The 17,159-nt window shown below is 40.3% G+C and overlaps 1 protein-coding gene across 4 annotated transcripts in view; it reads right to left on the bottom strand.

The window, feature by feature from the left end:
- Positions 1 to 17,159, bottom strand: part of RPS6KA5 (ribosomal protein S6 kinase A5) — a 199,889-nt gene that overhangs the window by 105,724 nt on the left and 77,006 nt on the right. The gene's annotated exons all lie outside the window — the stretch shown is intronic.

Raw genomic sequence — 17,159 nt, forward strand, 5'->3', positions numbered from 1 at the left:
GCTGTAGGGAACTAGCTGTTATTATGGGCAACTAACCACAGTCTAATTCTAGCACAACTAGGACATCTCAGACATCAGATAAAAGCTCTAGGTATATATGCCTGCAGCTGACATGGACAAATGAAAACAGCTCTTAATAAGAATTCTATACACCCAATATAAAGCATGCACCCCAAGTACCCCCATATACTTAAAAAAAAAAAAAAAAAAAAAGCCTAAAAAGTAACATAAACTGGTATTATATAAACAAAACAGGTCTTCAGATTAATGAACAGCAAAAGGCCATAAATCTCAAGCAATAAGACAGAATATTGCCCTTTACATCTCTGGGCAGTAATTCATGGCCCACTGGGTCAACCTCATCATACTTTCCATAAGTAAGGGCTCTGTCTGGCACAGTCCTGTGTGGGGGCCATGTGAGCACACTGCTTCACTGGGCAGAGCAAGGTTTTCTACATTTATTTTTGGTTGGGGTGAGGGGGGAGGGAAGGGAGAGAGGAGAAGGGAGGGCAGGCCAAAAACACCCTTTTTAGAAGAGAAAAGTCCCCAATTCATCCCATCAAGTTACAGACCCTGGTGACACAGTGCTTAAGTACTGGGCTACTAACCAAAAGGGCTACTAACCCATCAGCTGCTCTGTGGGAGAAAGATATGGCAGTCTGCTTCCATAAAGATTATAGCCTTAGAAACCCTATGGGGCAGTTCTACCCTGTCCTATAAGGTCACCATGAGTCGGAATCGACTGGACAGCAATGGGTTTTGGTTTAGAGCTACAGTCCTCTTTTAAAACGCAAATGTCTCCTGGGATGGTTTAGACCAGTTCCACTTTAGAAGTTAAGTATTTCCACATAATTCTGTTATATTCTATCCACTAGAATTTGGAGTCAATTTGACTCATAGTGACCCCATGTGACAGAGCAGAAATGTACCATAGGGGTTTCTAGGCTGTACTCTTCATGGGACCAGATCGCCAGGTCTTTCTCCCACAAAGCCACTGTGTGGGTTCAAACTGCCAACCTTTTGGTTAGCAGCCAAGCACTTAACTATTGTGCCACCAGGGTAGGAATAAGAGAGCTTTAAAGGAAGGGCCCTTGTAGCCTGTATGTTACTGAGTCCAGTACTTCAGGAACGAGATAAGTCCTGACAGGTGATATACACCAGATCAGCGAATGACTGTATAGTCATGAGGAGAGCCAACACTTACTAAGGACCTGTCTATGTCAGGCACTGTGATGAGCCCTCTCCATGTGTTGACCCACTTAATCCTCAGAACAGCCCAGTGAAGTTAGTACTTTTGGTAGCCCCAAGTGGGTTCAGAATAGTAAGGAAGTGGCTAAAAAATGCTGATAGGAAGAGGCAAAACTGATTCAAACACAAGCAGTCTGACTCCAGGGACCATAGTCTTGTCCATAAATGAATTAAAAAAATGACTTTTCATGGATGCTGGAAATGGCTTGTTCTAGAGTTTAATAAGAGCAGTACCATAAACATACTGAACACATTCTGGAAGGCAGAAAAAATTTACAAAAGGTTTGTGTCTTCTCTTATTGTGAAGAAGACAATTACAGGCTGAGATATTAATAAGGCAGAAGTGATATTAACAAGATATACCAGACAATTATAAATTGAGATATTAACAGGTATGCTTATTAATATTAATTATTAGAAGAACACTGGTAGCACAGCAGTTAAGCGCTCAGTTGCTAACCAAAAGGTCAACAGTTCAAACCCACCGGCTGCTCTGCAAGAGAAAGAAGTGGCAGTCTGCTTCCCTAAAGATTTATAGCTTTGGAAACCCCAAGGGGCAGTTCTACTTGGTCCTGTAGAATTGCTTTGAGTTGAATCAACTTGACGACAATTGGCTTGTTTTTTTTTTTTGTTGGGGGGGTAATTAATTATTAAGGCATAAAAATAAATAAATAAATAATTTTTTTAATATAAAAAGATGCTAATAAATTAACCTGAAGTATAAAAATGAAAAATGTACATCCATTCAGAAGCGATGGAATGAAGCTTGAAAGTATTCTAATGGAATGTACTCTATCTTCCAGAAGAGCAAGCCACTATAGATATATGTTGCTTAACATCCACCATACATTCTGTGAAATAGGATGTTATATGATTTGGAGGTTGTACGAGCACCTGGGTCCACTGGGCATGGGTCTCCCAGGCACACGGGCCCAGGGGCTGCTGTGTGGCACACTGCATGAGGCCTGGGCAGCTCCTGCTGCAGACACCCCAAGGGAGCACTCCGCAAGTCCTGTAGTGGGGAGGCTATGGATGAGGCCTGGGCAGTAGGGGAGCAGTCTCGACAACCCGGTGCCCCTGCCCTGGCCTGGCCCTGTGATGCCCGCCAACCCTGGGCGCTCAGAAGCTGGTCTCGGTGCCCATTCCTCCCAGTGGCAAGAGGGGCTGTGGGAAGGTGTTAGAAATATAAGTAGTGTATTTGAACTGTCGGAGAGCAAAAAGTGTCACCTTAAAGCAAAAACAAAGCCAGGGGAAAAGGGAGAAATCAAAAGGCACCCCAGGCCAGGGTGGCCTCATGAATACCAACGTTTTTTGTCAATTATGGCTGGGCAAGATTTATGACTTGCGCCCCAAAGCTGTAAACAGCACATAAAACAGCAAACACTTGCTCCTTGTGGCATATTATGGCGGCAAAACATGAAAGTGGGAGTCAGGCCATAGAAGGCAAGAGCCAGCTGCAAATATCCGCTGGCTGTCTTCAAACTGGCCTGGTCAGATGTGGCATTTGAAACAAGAAGGCAGGTACAATAATCACCCTGCACTTTCTCCTCCAAACTGCTGACTTGACTGTCACAGACTTCTATACTAAGGCAGCCACAGGGAAGGCCAGCTCACCCATGAGAACCTGCCCAGAGAGGGCAGGGTGCAGGTCAAGGGGGGGCTGAAGGTGCATGAGCCAGGCTGGGGCGCCTGGGGCACATACCTTTCCATCAGTGCACTATGACACCACCAGGCAAAACAAAGGGACTAGCCCGCCAATTCACAGAAGCCAAGCGGGACTGGCGTTGAGAGTTTGGGCCTAGGCCTCCACTGCCACCACAGAGTAGGTGGCTTCTGAGCCACACGCAGCAGCTGGGCAGAAGTTGGGCTTCGACCTCAAGACAAGGGTCTGGAGTCCCAGCATTCAGACACCTGGATGTCCTAGGCTACAGACGTATGTACAGTTGGATGTTGATCAAATGGATAAGCGACACATACCTGTATGCAGATTTGGGAGAAAATAAGGTCCTCTGCAAGTAGCTTTGGAGCTTTTGTGTTCCTTACATTCACATAGAACCTACTCTAAGTTCGTGCTCTCCCAGATTCATATCTCCAGAGTGCCATACCATACCATACCTATTGCTATCGAGTTGATTCCGACTCACAGTGACCCTACAGGACAGGGCAGAACTGTTCCATATGGTTTCCAAGGAGTGCCTGGTGGATTTAAACTGCCAACCTTTTGGTTAGCAGCCGTAGCTCTTAGCCACTATCACAGTCCTTACAAATTATGTAATCTATCTATCCTTTCCCATGCAGGAATTCTTTATACAGCATCCCTGAAAGATGGCTGTCAGCATCTCCCCAGCACTTCACATTTGTCTTTCAGCACAGGTCTTAACCATTTGACAGACAAACTGCTGGGAGTTAGCGCCTATCACTGAGTCCTTGGCAGCTGTTCAGATATATATTTTATCCCACTCAATTCTCTTAACATCCTTATAAGGAGGTGAGGATGATTATTTCGATTTTGCAAATTTAAAGTGTAGAAACGTTGGCTCTCTTGCCCATTCAGCCTGACTCCTGAGCCCACCCTCTTGGCTGTGTTCCACTGCCTCCCTTAAGTGAGTGGCCTCACAGGCAAATAGACAAGAAGCCAGGCATTAAATAGAAGTCACAATACGGGCTAGGTGTTCTAACAGTGGAATGCTACAACTTCCAAGAGGAAGAAGTTTTGTAAAGTAGCCCATTTTATTGAAAAAGGGTTCTAAACATTAGAAAAGTTTTCTTATATTGAGTGGAATTACTATTGGTCCTACTTCTATCCTCTCTGGACTTACAAAAAATAATGTTAGTCTTTTTCTGTAATTTTTCAAGTATTTGAAAACACTATCAAAATTGAATCCAACAACATATAAAAAGAATCATACGCCACAACCAAGTAGGTTTTATTCCAGGTACACAAGGCTTGTTCGACACTTGGAAATCAATTAATGTAAGCCATCACATTAACAGGCTAAAGAAGAAAAACCATCTGATCATATCAACAGATGTAGAAAAAACACCTGACAAAATCCAACACCCATTCATGATAAAAATTCTCAACACACTAGAAATAAAGAGGAACTTCCTTAAGTTGATAAAGAACGTCTATCAAAAACCATCGCTAATATACTTAATGGTTAGAAACTAGATGCTTTCCCCAAAGATCAGGAAAAATACAAGGATAAGAATGTCTCCTCTCACCACTCCTATTCAACAATATGCTGGAATTCCTAGCCAATGCAATTAGACAAAAAAATAAAAAATATGCAGACTGGGAAGGAAAATCAAAAATGTCTTTGCAGATATGACTGCCTATGTAGAAAATCCTGGATAGCGCCAAAAAAAAAAAACCCAGACAAAAAAATTCTTGGAACTAATAAATAATTATAGCCAGGTTGCAAGATACCAAGTTAATACACAAAAGTCAACTGCTTTCCTGTATACCAGCAATGAACAATTGGAATCTAAAATTAAAACACAACATCATCTACATTAGCACAAAAAAAGAAAAAAAAAACCACAGGTATGTACAAGATCTACATGCAGAAAACTACAAAACTCTGCTGAAAGAAGAAATCAAGGAAGATCTAAGTAAATGGAGAGACATTTCACATCCCTGGTTAGGAAGACAGTATTATTAAGATGTCAGTTCTTCCTAACTCGATCTATAGATCCAATGCAACCCCAATCAAAATCCCGGAAAGTTATTTTGTGGGTATAGGCAGTCCCTGGGGTACAAATGTCCGACTTTTATGTACAACCCGTAGTTAAAAACCAACCCCTGTAAAGCCTATTATATTAAAAACTTGAGGTTCATAATAACAAACAGGCACCATTTGCGACACGTATCAAAACATTATTATTATTATATTATCATGTTAAAGATGTTTTAGTATATCTGAAAATGTTTCTTTAATGTTTTTTATGCATACGAAGGTACACTATATACTCTAAAGCAAACACTTTACTAACTGACGTTAGATACAAACCATACCTAACTGTTCTGACTTGCGTATAAACGTGACTTAAAGACAGACTGAGGAAAGGAACTCGTCCATAATCTGGGCCCTGCCTATACTGACAAACTGATTCTGAAGTTCATATGGAAAGGCACGCCCATTAGAATGTCTAAAGTGCAAAACTCTGACAATCAAACACTGGTGAAAACATAGAGCAAGAGGGACTGTCATTCATTGTTGGCAGGAATGCAAAATGGTAAAGCCACTTTGGAAGACAGTTTGGCAGCTTATTACAAAGCTAAACACAGGCTTACCATGAGGTGTTCCTAGGTATTTATTCAATTAAATTGAAAACGATGTCCGCGTAAAAACCACACACGTTTATAGCAGCTTTATTCATAATTGCCAAAAATTCAAAGCAACTAAGATGTACCTTAACAGGTGAGTGGATAGATAAAACTGTGGTATCTCCATACAACAGAGTATTATTTAGCAATAAAAAGAAATAAGCTATCAAGCCACGAAAAGACATGGAAGAACCTTCGTGAAAAAAGCCAGTCTGAAAAGGCTACATGCTGCATGATTCCAACTACATGATATTCTGGAATGAAAACTACGGACACGATAAAAAGATCAGTGGCTGCCAGGGACAGCAAGAGGAGGATAAAGCAAAGGGCACTTTTAGGGCAGTGAAACTATTCTGTATGCTGCTGTAATGGCGGATATATGACTTTATGCATTTGTCAAGACTCAGAACTGTCCAACACAAAGAGTAAGCCCTAATGTAAACTAGGGACTTCAGTTAATAAGAATAATGTATCAATACTGCTTCACCCATTGTAATAAAATGTACAATACTATGACAATAATAGGGGAAACTGTGAGCTGGGGAGACAGGCATATGGGAACGCTGTACTTTCTATGCAATTTTTCTTTTTTTTTATTGTACCTTAGATGAAAGTTTAAAAACTAGCTTCTCAATAAACAATCAATATACATACTGTTTTGTGACACTGGTTGCCAACCCCACAACATGTCAACACTCTTCCCTCCTGAACCTTAGGTTTCCCGTTACCAGCTCTCCCGTTCCTGCCTTCCATCTCGTCCTTGTTCCTGGGCTGGTGTGTCCATTTAGTTTTGTTTTGTTTTATGGGCCTGTCTAATCTTTGGTTGAAGGGTGAACCTCAGGAGTGACTTCATTACTGAGCTATAATGGTGTCCAGGTGCTACACTCTCAGGGTTTCTCCAGTCTCTGTCAGACTAGTAAGCCTGCTCTTTGTTTTGCTTTGTGAGTTAGAATTTTGTGCTATGTTTTCCTCTAGCCCTGTCCAAGACCCTCTAGTGTGATCCCTGTCAGAGTAGTCGGTGGTGGTACCTGGGCACCAACTAGTAGTGCTGGATTCAGTCTGGTGCAGGTTGTGGTAGTCGTGGTCCGTTAGCCCTTTGGACTAATCTTTCCCTTGTGTCTTTGGTTTTCTTCGTTCATCCTTTCTGTGCAATTTTTTTGTAAACCTAAAATTGCTCTGAAAAATAAAGTCTACTAAAAAAAAAAAAAAAACTGATAGAAATACACTTTAAAAAAAAAACAAAAACTAAGCACTACCATGTCATCTCACATAGGTAAAATGCCCTTATTCCTTAAACCAATCTTAAAGATGACTTTAAGACCTTTCACCACTAGGAGGGTCCACTGATGTGTGTCTGTAAAGCAAGCACAAGAAAATATTTTTTCTTTGATTCTTTCCTGTTATTAAAAATAATAATATTTCACTCTGAGTAAGAAGTGCAAGGGAGCATAGGATGCTGATTATACGGTCAAGTAATATAAAATCATCCTTAGTGTCATGCTATACAGTATATCATTATGGCTAAATAACATATAGTCATCTGCCTTTCCATGTGATGATGTCCAGAAGTTTTCCAATAATGAGTTAAAGACCACATAGCCAATAAAATTATGATTATCTATCAGAAAATGTCAAAGAAAAAAGTATGATGAAGCTCACAAATCTTTTGTTTTTACATTTGTAGTTGCCATGATGAACACAAAAGCTACAGTACTTCAGTTAAATGGTAAATACCAGTTGATGCTTATGTCCACAAAAGTGAAGGGAGGACTGCTTTACAACTACTTCCCAACCAACCAAACCAAACTAGCTGACGTCGAGTCAACTCTGACTCGTGGTGACCCTGTATGTTTCAGAGTAGAACAGTGCTCCACGGGGTCTTCAATGGCTGTGATCTTTTGTAAGTAGATCACCAGGCCTTTCTTCTAAGGTTCCTCCGGGTGTATTCAAACCACCAACCTTTCAGTTAATAGCCAAATGCTTAACCGTTTGTGACACTCAGGGGACTCCTTACAACTATCGAAACAACAAATATTTCAGGCAGTGAGAATCTTACTTAAGAGTAGCCTGCACAACAACAACAACAACAAAAAAACAGCTGCCTCCCAACAGGCTTGTTTTTGAAGCACCCCATAAGGCTGCTTATCACATTGGCAAGTGGGAAGAAAACACATTCACTATCACAGAGACCTTGAAGAGGCCACAATCCCTGGTTAAGCTGGTTTGCAGCCTGGAGCAGAGGGAGAAAAGTGAAGTAGTCCTTGCCTACCGGTTTCCAATATCTTAAGAGAGGCCGTTGGAACCGGAATTGGTGGCTGTATCTTTTCCTTTCCGTTTGCAACGAGATGGACGACAGCCTCCGGTGTAGCCAACTCTTGGCATGCATCCATTAGGTGTGTGCTGAAGTCATCGAAGAATTTCTATTTTGAAAACATCTCTTGGATGCTACTGACAGTGAAAACTTTTTGGCCCAAAAAGATAAACAGTACTTCCTGCTGGGATGGAGCCCCTAAGACAGGTGTTTAGTAACACATCTGGATTTGCTGCTTAGGTGAAAAGACTAAGCTTCATGTCTTAACATTACTCTAATTTCTACATCAGCATGCAACAGCATAAAATGCTCTACCAGGCACCTTCCAGAAGTCTTATCTACTGCTGAGAAGCTCATCAGCTTCATCACAGCCAGGGCCTTTTCAAGGTACCCTGTCAAGAACGGTGAGCGGAACAGGGAATGGAGCTCACTGGTTTTCCAGAGGGCTAGTTTATGGGGCAATTCCTCTGTCCTACAGGGTCACTATGAGTTGGAATCGACTTGACAGCACCCAACAATAGCAGTCTTGCTGCACTCGACAGTGCTTGAGGTAGAAGTTTTAATTATTTTGAGACTGAGGGAAAATACATTCTAAGAACAACTGACAAGGAGGATTAATTCCTCAATTAGCGTGGCAGATATCTGTGAGCACACGAATGAGGTAAATCTTTCAGTTCAAGACTCTACAGATATCATTTTGGATATTGCTGAAACTCTGTGTTCTCTTAGTTAAGCCGCCATTTCAGAAGAAAGAATTGGATGAAGACAACTCTTTAAACTTTTCCAAAGCTAGAGAAAGACTTCTATAGGTTGGAAGAACATTGCAAATATTATAAAGGTTATTTCTGTTCAAACTAAAATGAGGATTTATAATTCTATTCTAGCTGACACACACAGCACAATGATGCTGACAAACCTTGTTACCAATGATCTCAGTGGCATCATGACAAAGGAAATATAAAATGAGCTAAACAGAGAAATTCCTGTTTCCTTAGAGTAGGTCTCTTCTTAACTAGCTTTTCCAAACATGGGACTCACTGCATTTGCTATATTATTGATACAAATACAGGTCTTCAGCACTTGTTTCCATAATAAACAAAAGTTAAAACTGGCAGTTTTAAAACAATGTAATATTTACATTGCCATGCCAAAAACCACTCCACAATTTCAACTTCTTTTTCAAGCCAAGCAAAAGCAGTCTTTTCACTAAAATTTACTTTGAGCATAAGTAAACTGATCTTTTCATATTATCTGTAAAATCCGAATTTATTAAAAAATTTCAGGAAGTAGCCTTTAATTTTTACATTAAAATAAGAATGAGATCAATTTGTTAGAAAAACATTTTTACAGTCTGTCTGTAAAAGCAATCAGCTTACAATGCAATATAACTAAAACCATGCAAGATTTCCCAAGTGTATATGTTTTGCATGCATTACTCTGGAGAAAGCAGCCATGAGCCATGAAAGGCTAAGAACCACTGTTCCAGAAGACCTCTGCATTATGTCCTTTGTCATGGTGCTCAGATAGGACGTGATGCTCTCACTGGCACCTGAATGGCTCAACCACTGTGAGACTACTGCTTTTTGTCATTCAGATTTTATTAATGCCACTTAAAACAGAATACATTATATACATTATTTATTAGCCATGTCTACTTTGGGCTTTTACCAAGCTTGTAGCATATACTGTACCTGAACTACTGCTTTTTAAAAGAATAAAGTAGGAAGTCTCATACATGACTTCGACTTAACCAACTCCCAAGACTAACTGATGCTCTCTCCTTTCCTTTCTGTAAAACACACGGGCTGTAGGAGAACCACTTACAGCAAGCTCATCCAGGCCCTTTTGTCCCCATGCAATCGGAGGTATGCTTGGCACCAGTCACTGACACTTGTTGCCTCACCTGTTTATGCTTGTATATGCTGTTGTTACATAATTTAATGAAATGTTACATAAACTACTGAAATATGACTGTGAAAACAGAGTTGTGGTTTTTATAAAAACGAGGTTGAATACTTTGGAAGGACTAGATAAAAACCAGAAATTTTAAAAAGGAACTGCTGAAAAATCAGGTGTGGGTAAAACAACTATAAAAGACTGGGGGAAAAAACTGTGAAAACCTAAAAGGATTCTGCACTCAGATTACTTCAAATGTGTCTCATTCTCACTCTACTTTAAAGAATCAAATCTGTTAATTATTAAGGATGCATTACAAGTTGGATTACGCAAAACATCCAACCAGTTGAACCCATTCTCAAACAAAGGGCCTTGAGCCTACATTCAAAGATTGGCAAAGGAATGTATATTTATACATTTTAAGTGGAAAATAATATGTTCAAAGTACATGTATATCATTTTTTATGATTCTCTACTTTAGTAAGCTTTTTTTTTTTTTTTTAAATTAACCACAAGTACCAATTGTGTCATGAGTTTTCACTAACTGAAAGATACTTATCACTGCCGAGATTCAGTCCTCTCATCCTTCCAGGTTATCGCAATCTTCTCAAACAGTGAGCTGGTTGTCAATCATACTAGGTGTGTCTCCCAGCTTTCTTTTGTCCTCAGTCTGGTAAACATGCCTTTTATGCTCTCATCTAAGTTGCTCAAAACCCTAGATTTTCCATTGCTCTTATGATAAAAAGCATTCTTTTTGTGTATGTAATTTAGATGAAGGTTTACAGAGAAAATTAGTTTCTCATTGAACAATTAATACACATACTGTTTTGTAATGCTGGTTGCCAACCCCAAGACATCTCAACACTCTCCCCTTCTTGACCTTGGGTTCCCCATTTCCATTAGTCCAGCTTTCCTGTCCCTTCCTGCCTTTTTGTCCTTGCCCCTGGGCTGGTGTATCCATTTAGTCTCGTATATATGCATGAGCTCCATGTATTATTGTTTGTTTTATGGGCCTGTCTAATCGCTGGCTGAAAGGTGAACCTCAGGAGTGACCTCAGTACTGAGTTAAAAGGGTGTCTGGGGGCCATACTCTGGGGTTTCGCCAGTCTCTGTCAGACCAGTAAGTCTGGTCATGACAAGGAGCATTTTTTCTTTCCAATATAGTTCTTTGTCTTTATTGATACACCAACACATGCATGAGGGAAATAGGTGCTTTTCAGGAAAGGGTGGAGTCCATCGCATTTCAGATGTGGAAGTAAACCCTGATGTGGCCAAGGAGGTCTGGCAGTAGGAGTAGCTGCAGTAGGGCACAGAGGAGCAATCTCTCTTCGTAACAGGTTTTTGGCAAATGATCATCCCCTCCAGGTCCTTCACTTTGTTTTCCACTGTCTGGAGTTTTTTCAAAAATTTTAAAGAGCATTCTGAAGATAACTTCAAGTTTCCAAATTATCTGGCCTCTACCTCCCTCTCTTCACCTTCCCACCTAGCTAACTCCTTCGGATCTCAGCTTAATCATCCTTTTCTGACCTCTCAGACCAGGTCAGTTCCTCTTATTTTATGGTCTCACACACCATACATTTCTCTGTCATAGAAATGATCAGAAACACAATTTTACATATATTTCTATGATTGCTTGATTGTTTAATTCCTACCAAACTATAAACTCCACGAAGTCATGGACTATGTCTGATTTTACTCATTGTGTATCACTAACAAATAATTCTGGAATGGGCACATCACAAAAACTCAAATAATGCTGAATGTAAGAAAAAAATGAACAAACAAGCAAATAGGATTTAAAAAAAAAAAAAAAAAGAGCTCTGTAGCATACTGCCAAATATCCTCCTCTCACTTTTGCCCTAAAGTTGACAATGGATCTTTAGCAAAATAATCTAGCATTTCAGATCCATATACAGAGCCATAGCTGGCCAACCCTTTCTCTTTCAGGAAGGAACAATGAGCTTTCATAAAACTGTTGCTGTTGTTGTTAGGTGCCATCGAGTTGGTTCCAGCTCATACCAACCCTATGTACAACAGAACCTAACACTGCCCTGTCCTGGCCATCCTCACAATCACTGCCATACTTAAGCCCACTGTTGCAGCCACCATGTCAATCCATCTCATTGAGGGTTTCACTCTCTTTCATTGATCCTCTCTACTTTATCAAGAATGATGTCCTTCTCCAGGGACGGATCCCTCCTGACAACATGTCCAAAGTATGAGAGATGTAGTCTCGCCATCCTTGCTTCTAAGGAGCATTCTGATTGTACTTCTGCCAAGACATATTTGGTTCACTCTTTTGCCCGTCCATGGTATATTCAATATTCTTCTCCAACATCACAATTCAAAGACATCAATTCTTCTTTGGTCTTCCTCATTCATCATTCAGCTTTCATATGCACAGGAGGAGACTGAAAACACCATGGCTTGAGTTAGGCGTACTTTAGTCTTTAAGGTGACGTCTTTGCACTCCAACACTTTAAAGAGGTCTTTTGAAGCGTATTTGCCCAATGCAACGCGTCTTTTGATTTCTTGGCTGCTGCTTCCATAGGTGTTGATTGTGGATCCAAGTAAAATGAAATCCTTGACAACTTCAATCTTTTCTCCATTTATCATGATGTTGCTTATTGGTCCAGTTGTGAGGATTTTTGTTTTCTTTACGTTGAGGTGTAATCCATACTGAAGGCTGTGGTTTTTTATCTTTATCAGTAAGCGCTTCAAGTCCTCTTCACTTTCAGCAAGCAAGGTTGTGTCATCTGCATAACGCAGGTTATTAACGAGTCTTCCTCCAATTCTGATGCCCCATTCTTCTTCATATAGCCCAGCTTCTTGGGTTATTTGCTCAGCATACAGACTGAATAGGTATGGTGAAAGGATACAATCCTGACACACACCTTTCCTGACTTTAAACCATGCAGTATCCCCTTGTTTTGTTTGAACGACTGCCTCTTCATCTATGTACAGGTTCTTCATGAGCACAATTAAATGTTCTGAAATTCCCATTCTTTGTAATATCATCCATAATTTGTTATGATTCACACAGTTGAATGCCTTTGTATAGTCAATACAATCAGGTAAACATCTTTCTGGTATTCTCTGCTTTCAGCCAGGATCCATCTGACATCAGCAACGATAACCCTGGTTCCACGTCCTCTTCTGAATCCGGCTTGAATTTCTGGTAGTTACCTGTTGATCTACTGCTACAGCCGCTTTTGAGTGACCTTCGGCAAAATTTTGCTTGCATGTGATAGTAATGATACTGTTCGATAATTTCCACACTTGGTTGGATCACCTTTCTTTGGAATAGGCATAAATATAGATCTCCTCCAGTCAGTAAGCCAGGTAGCTTTCTTCCAAATTTCACAGATAAGTGAGTACTTCCAGTGCTGCATCCATTTGTCAAAACATCTCAATTCCGTTAATTCCTACAGCCTTGTTTTTCACCACTGCCTTCAGTGCAGCTTGGACTTCTTCCTTCAGTACCATAGGTTCCTGATCATACTGTACCTCCTGAAATGGTTGAACGTCGCCCAGTTCTTTTTGGTATAGTGACTCTGTATTCCTTCCATCTTCTTTTGATGCTTCCTGAATCAGTTAATATTTTCCCCACAGAATCCTTCAATATTGCAACTTGAGGCTTGAATTTTTATTGTTCTTTCAGCTTGAGAAATGCAGAGCGTGTTCTTCCCTTCTGGTTTTCCATCTCCAGGACTTTGCACGTATCATTATAACACTTTACTTTGTCTTCTGTTCAACTCTTTTATTTCATCATTTCTTTCACTTTAGCTACTCAACGTTCAAGAGCAAGTTTCAGAGTCCCTTCTGACATTCATTTTGGTCTTTTCTTTCTTTCCTGTCTTTTTTATGACCTCTTGCTTTCTTCATGTATGATGTCCTTGATATTATTCCACAACTTGTCTGGTCTTCAGTCGTTAGCGTTTAAAGCGTCAAATCTATTCCTGAGATGGTCTCTAAATTCAGGTGGGATATACTCCAGGTCATACTTTGGCTTTCCTCAACTTGTTCTAATTTTTTTCAGTTTCAACTTGAACTTACACATGAGCAGTTGATGGTCTGTTCCACAGTCAGCTTCTGGCCTTGTTCTGACTGATGACATTGAGCTTTTCCATCGTCTCTTCCCACAGATGTAGTCGATTTGATTCCTTTGTATTCCATGTGTATAGTCGCCGTTTATTTTGGTGAAAGAAGGTATTTGTAATGAAGAACTCGTTGGTCTTGCAAAATTCTATCATGTGATCTCCGGCATTGCTTCTACCACCAAGGCCATATTTTCCAACTACCAATCCTTCTTCATTGTTTCCAACTTTCACATTCCAATCACCAGTTATTATCAATGCATCCTGATTGTATGTTCAATCAATATCAGACTGCAGAAGTTGGTAAAAATCTTCAATTTCTTCATCTTTGGCCTTAGTGGTTGGTACATAAATTTGAATAATAGTCATATTAACTGTTCTTCCCTGTAGGCACATGGATATTATCCTATCACTGACAGCACTGTACTTCAGGATAAATCTTGAAATGTTTTTTCTTTTTAGTAATTTTTATTGTGCTGTAAGTGAAAGTTTACAAATCAAGTCAGTCTCTCACACAAAAACCCATATACACCTTGCTACACACTCCCAGTTACTCTCTCCTTCCACTCTCTCTTTTTGTGTCCATTTCGCCAGCTTCTAACCCCCTCCACCCTCTCATCTCCCCTCTAGACAGGAGATGCCAACATAGACTCAAGTGTCCACCTGATCCAAGAAGCTCACTCCTCACCAGCATCCCTCTCCAACCCATTGTCCAGTTCAATCCATGTCTGAAGAGTTGGCTTCAGGACTGGTTCCTGTCCTGGGCCAACAGAAGGTCTGGGGGCCATGACCACCGGGGTCCTTCTAGTCTCAGTCAAACCATTAAGTCTGGTCTTATGAGAATTTGGAGTCGCCATCCCACTGCTCTACTGCTCCCTCAGTGGTTCTCTGTTGTGTTCCCTGTCAGGGCAGTCATCGGTTATAGCTGGGCACCATCTAGTTCTTCTGGTCTCAGGATGACGTAGTCTCTGGTTCATGTGGCCCTTTCTGTCTCTTGGGCTCGTAATCACTTTGTGTCCTTGGTGTTCATTCTCCTCTGATCCAGGTGGGTTGAGACCAATTGATGCATCTTAGATGGTTGCTTGCTAGCGTTTAAGACCCCAGGTGCCACTCTTCAAAGTGGGATGTAGAATGTTTTCTTAATAGATTTTATTATGCCAATTGACTTAGATGTCCCCTGAGACCATGGTCCCCAGCCCCCTGCCCCTGCTACGCTGGCCTTCGAAGCATTCAGTTTATTCAGGAAACCTCTTTGCTTTTGGTTTAGTCCAATTGTGCTGACCTCCCCTGTATTGTGTGCTGTCTTCCCCTTCACCTAAAGTAGTTCTTATCTACTATCTAATTAGTGAATGCCTCTCTCCCACATTCCCTCCCTCCCCCGCTCATAACCACAAAAGAATATTTTCTTCTCAGTTTACACTATTTCTCAAGTTCTTATAATAGTGGTCTTATACAATATTTGTCCTTTTGCAACTAATTTCACTCAGCATAATGCCTTCCAGGGTTCAGGGTTCTCCATGTTATGAAATGTTTCACAGATTCCTCACTGTTCTTTATCGATGAGTAGTATTCCATTGTGTGAATATACCATAATTTATTTATCCATTCATCCGTTGATTGGCACCTTGGTTGCTTCCATGTTTTTGCTATTGGAAACAGTGCTGCAATAAACATGGGTGTGTATATATCTGTTTGCGTAAAGGCTCTTATTTCTCTAGGATATATTCCAAGGAGTAGGAGTGCTGGATCATATGGTAGTTCTATTTCGAGCTTTTTAAGGAAGCGCCAAATCGATTTCCAAAGTGGTTGTACCGTTTCACATTCCCACCAGCAGTGTATAAGTGTTCCAATCTCTCCACAGCCTCTCCAACATTTATTATTTTGTGTTTTTTGGATTAATGCCAGCCTTGCTGGAGTGAGATGAATTCTCATTGTAGTTTTGATTTGCATTTCTCTAATGGCTAATGATCGTGAACACTGAAATGTCCTTTTTGATGATGAATGCAACGCCATTCCTCTTCAAGCTGTCAACCCCAGTGTAGACCATATGACTGTCCGATCGAACACAGCCTATACCAGTCCATTTCAGCTCACTAATGCCTGGCATATCAATGTTCTTGCGTTCTGTTTCATTTTTGATGACTTCAAATTAAATGTGGGTCCTGACTACATTCCTGGGTGAAAATGAACTAGGGAAACTTAGCTGTCATCATTCTAGAACAAAAAAATATTTTAACAGAGACATCTACGCATAGCCACTGCTTTGTGATCTGTCACAACTATGGGAAACTAATTACAATGCTCAGCCTTACCCCTTTCTCATGTGTAATTTAACATGGGGAAAGGTTTCCATTTTTCCACATGCGATAGATATGTCTTTGGCTGTAGCTCCCAATTCTGACAATCAACCTGCCCATTCCCACCCTCTTCCCCAAGACAGCGGTGCCAGAAATGGACACAAACAAAAAACACATTTCTGGAATGCTAAATTTCACTTGTCCTGCCTTTGGGAATTGGTATCCTTGCTAAGAGGCCAGCTGTATATATATGTATATATATATATATATATATATATATATATATATATACACACACACGTATATATATATACACACACACGTATATATATATACGTATATATATATGTATATATATATATATCAAGACTATATACTAGTAAGACTAGTACGTATATAGTATGTATCAATGCCCCAATAAAACCACCATCATTGAAAGGATTCTCAGAGAAGTTGCTTCTTTTCAGTGTTACCGCAGCACAATCAGTACACAGACAAGGACACACACACATACACACACAAACACACAAAACAAATACTCAAGAGTTCAACCATGAAACTGACTGACTATAATTTGGTACTTCAAAGATTCATCTGAAACATCTAATTATCCAAAGAATATAAGGAACATTACTGGCTGTCTCAGTAAATTCTCTAAAATGTACCTTGTAGTAAGACAGATCGATACAAAGCACCTCACCTGGACCACAGAAGTTAAGTTCTATTCAAAAAGACTTCGGTAAGTTAAGGTTTAATCTTACGTGCTTCACTTTTTTTTGAGATGACATAAAATAAGGATCATGTTTTTTCAAGAATATCTCTCTCTTTTGTCAAAGACGCTGTTCCCATTACATTATTTAATGCCCCTGATAAAGGAGTCATTTGAAAACTTCTATGCTTGTTGAAAGACTTTCTAGACCAGTGATTTTTCAAAACGTGGGCTGTGACCCAGTAGTTGACGATGATGTCAATTCAGTGGG

This window comes from Elephas maximus, chromosome 10, assembly GCF_024166365.1.
Source record: "Elephas maximus indicus isolate mEleMax1 chromosome 10, mEleMax1 primary haplotype, whole genome shotgun sequence".
NCBI classification, from domain to species: domain Eukaryota; kingdom Metazoa; phylum Chordata; class Mammalia; order Proboscidea; family Elephantidae; genus Elephas; species Elephas maximus.